This window comes from Rutilus rutilus, assembly GCF_951802725.1.
Source record: "Rutilus rutilus genome assembly, chromosome: 1".
Classification (NCBI taxonomy): Eukaryota; Metazoa; Chordata; class Actinopteri; order Cypriniformes; family Leuciscidae; genus Rutilus; species Rutilus rutilus.
The window spans coordinates 28939432-28943729 of NC_140209.1; positions in this window are offsets into that span (position 1 = coordinate 28939432).

A 4298-nucleotide genomic window follows, 5' to 3' on the forward strand; every position below is an offset into this window, starting at 1 on the left:
TTATTTTTCATAAATTTCACCTTTATTGTAAGCCGCTTCCTCCTCTGTCATTTGAACGACCGGTTGACTTCCTTAGTCTATGAAACCACTCCCTCAGAAAGAGGCAATGAGCTCAGATTGGTTAGTTCGGCCGGTGTGTTGTAATTGGCTAAACTGCGTCCGGAATCTTCACGCCCATTTCCTTTACGGGCGACAGTTGCATGTGCTCCGGACCCGGTCAAATGTAATGGTGTCAATATTGCCTCATCAGTTTGAGCCAGAATCAGACCCAGAGAGCGGTGATAAAGAGAGTCAAGCAGAACCTCCGCAAACACGGCTCTTACTAAACGTTTCTGAATGGTATTTTTTTTTTATTATTATTATTTTCTCAAAGAATTTCCATACGCTGTTACTTGAAAATGCTACTGTTTGTTAGCTTTTGAGATACGGTTTCCCCCTGATTAAACATTTAATATAACTGAATACATGACTGAGTAATACCGTTTTTTAAAGATATTGTTTTATTGATAGAATGAACAACCGTTTAACTATTCACAAAACTTACCGGTAGTTTACTCAGTTTGTCGTTTTCTTACATGATAACAGCAGCTGAAGTTTGCTGTTGCGATAATTTTTTGAAGTTTGTACACGTTTCTTATACACACAAAATAACATCGAACTAACTAGCTACTATAACCAAACAGCTTTGGCATTGGTTTGCGTTCTTGATCAAATAAAAAAATTACGTCATAAAGTATACATGGAAAATACGTTTACAAAATTTGTACATATTACAAATTCGGATCCAAAATGTTTGTACGCATCTGTCATATACTAAAGCCAGCGCTGGCATTTTTTTACATCCTTGATAAAACTAAAACATTACGTCTTAAATTATACAGGCAAATACATTTAAAATGATTAAATCTTACTTGCAGGTTGTGGCCTCTGGTTTTAAAGCTGTAACTGCTTCATGTTGGAGTAATAGTTTCTTGTTGAATCCGACATTGAACTCGTGTAGATTCTGTAAGCTGTCTTCCGTAAAATGCGCAGCACAGAGAGCTAAACTACGATTGTAATTGTCAGGAACATAATCAAACTTAAATTTTAACCATTGTTGACGAACTACAGCGTCTGTAGGAAGCCTGAACACAGAAGACCTGACAGTAACAGCTCTCTCCACTATAACTCCTCCTCTTCGACAGCAGAACATGTTCCGGAGGGAGGGTTGATGTAAATGTATGGGTTAGTTACGTATAAAACCCGGGAAGTATCTCGTTGTAGTCCCATTCGAGTCGTTTTTGTAGGCATTAAACTTCCTGATTTTTAAAAGACAATATATCCGCTTACGTTGAACTTTCAGCGCAGCAACTTTGCAGATACTGTTCATGCACCAACAGCAACATTACACAGTATTTAAAATGAAAAAAGTGAAATAGCAATCAACCACCCCTTTAATGCCCAATTATCACTTAATTAATTACTTAAGTATCTCATTAACTTTAACTCTGATTTAGAGTTTTTTTTTTAACTCTCTGTAGAGAGGGACCAAATGTTCTCTGAGCAGAGTTCATTTAACTCTGGGGATTTTGCTGTGCAGACAGAAATAAAGTCAATCTGGTTAGTAATAAGTAAAGCTGGTAATGCTGTTTGTGGAGTTGTTTAATCCTCCACTGCTGAGAACTTGTTGACTGCAGGTGTTCATCATCAATGCCCAATCATCACTTAATTAATCACTTAAGTATCTCATTAACTTTAACTCTGATTCAGAGTTATTTTAACTCTCTGTAGAGAGGGACCAAATGTTCTCTGAACAGAGTTAATTTAACTCTGGGGATTTTGCTGTGTGGTGTGTCTGTTAGTTTGAAGCATTTTTTCGGTTCTTCCGAAGCGTGTCGTTCGTGGGAAGTTCAAAAAGTTGCCAGAGGCTCAGGCTAAATCCATTTCACTCGTAGATAGAAATGAATGAGCATGAGACTAAAACAAGGCAAGACATAAAACAAAACTTGGAGAGAGGACAAACTTAGAGAGACAAAACAAACTTGAAGAGAGAGAAAAAAAGGGGGTAATGATGAGCACCGTCATCGTTCTTTAAAGGTCCCATGACATGCTACTTTTTGTAGGCTTTAATATAGGCATTAGTGGTCCCTAGTACTGTATCTGAAATCTTTTTCCAAAAAGTCAGCCTTGGTGCAGAATTATAGCCACTACAAGCCAGTCCCAGAATGAGCTTCCTTTAGACGGGCCGTTTCGGTGTCTGTAGCTTTAAATGTTAATGAGGAGTAGAAAGGCGGCGCAAGGTGGAGGATGTATTGCAATGGCACGAAGACACGCAGTCGTTCAAGCATTTCAGTTCGACCCAGAATCGGATCCAGATGGAGAAGCAACGGATGAAGAAGTTGCAACTCAGCGGCACCAGCAGGACGTTTCCGAATGGTTAGTTTAAAATATTATGTCTGGATACGCACGGTACTTTAGTGAATAACAATAATACTTAAAATTAGATCTATGAAACGACAAAATGATATTACATAATTTATATTTCATATATATTAAAAGTAATATATATAAAAGTAATATATATAAAAGTAATATATATATATATATATATATATATATATATATATATAGCATGGGGGGAAAACTGTTTATTGTGCCTAGATGTTCTAGTACAGAGATCTGTAACGTCTGTAATTTATCTTATTACAATTACATCAAGCTCTGCGATCTTGAAATGCGGATATCGCGCGCACCATATAACCAACAGGAAAACGGTTATCCAAATAACAAAGAAGTGTACAACACTCGCTTTACAGTGTGTGTGTCCACATTCTACGTGTAACAAGCTAGGTAACGTTAACCATAAACAGTAAACAAGCAACACACTTATATCATTAGTTGGCTTGCTTGTCCGAGGTGTGTAGCTGAGCCAAAGAGAGTTGGTACTGATCCAGACTTTAGTTTCAGACGTTCAGCAAGCCCAGCTCTGTATTGACCCAAGTTGAGGGAACAGTCGTCGGTGAAATGTTTGCCGCAGACATGCAAAACTTTGGGAAGTTGTGTCGGCGCATTTCCAAAGAAAATGAAATTAATCCACTGGTTCTTCTGGGGCTTGGATGAAGGCTTCGGTGTTCATTTGTACATCCAGTTATTGAGCAATTATTCGCTCGCTCAGAAGCCATGATATCTCTCGTGGACAAACTAAAATCGCGCGCCCGCGCGTTCCTACTTCCTAGCTCATTTTCTCATGGTCGGGAAATATTTTCTGGGCGGGCAAAGCAGAGAAAGGGGAGGTAACATTTCTCCTTATGACGTCATAAGGAGGAGATTCAAGATCAGCCTGATTGAGCCTCCATTTTCTCAAAGGCAGAGAAAGATAGCAAAAGCTCGATTTACACCGATTCAAATTTCTAGAAACTTGGGGACCATATACAGGCTAGGGGAACTCATATTAATGTTAAAAAACCTCAGAAAGTGAAAATTTCATGTCATGGGACCTTTAAGGAAATCGTAGTTCACACCTTCTTTGGGTGATCGGACCAATCAAACCTCGAAAACTTTGAGCGGGAGAGAGTCTCTTTGCTCTTGACAGCCTAATTTGCATGGTTTATGATGGTGTTAGAATTCGTCATTTCTATACATTTATATGTAACCTACTATATATATTTAGCTTAGGCAAGCCGAGAGGTTTAATTCGGTACCAAGATAGATATGTCTGGAAGATACAAAGATAGAGATACATTCTTATTCTTGGAAATAATCACTTAGAGTTCAACTAACACAACTAGAAAGTCATAACTAGGCTAATATGAGGTGGAAGACATACATACATACAGGAATATATTGTATACATTTTGGAATTACTTATATTCTGAGTTAAATGGAAAGAATGTTTGTGTATGTGTAGTGTGGCGTCTCTGAGAGGTCTCTCCATTCCATCTGGACGTCTTGCTTGCCGTGAGAGGGGAGTTGGGGTGATTACGATCTGTTTGAAGCTCACAAAGGGGTTCGGAGGTGTTTCTGTTTAATCTCTATCATGCCACCACAAACGTGTCAAAGGGAGCAATTCGATCCAGACTCATTGGCGCTAAGCTGTGATTTACATGAAATGAGTCAATATAGTTAAAAGCTTTCTGAATCTTAGAATGAGTAAGTCATCGTGATTTCGTCCAGACGCATTCATTCCTGTCTGTCTGTCTTCTGGGTTGTGTGTGTTCATTTATTTACTTGCATTGTTTTAGCTTTGATTTTTTTGGGGAGTTTGTTTTAACTACTGATATAAATCAATGGCTTTTGACACATTATTTTAGTTTTGTCTT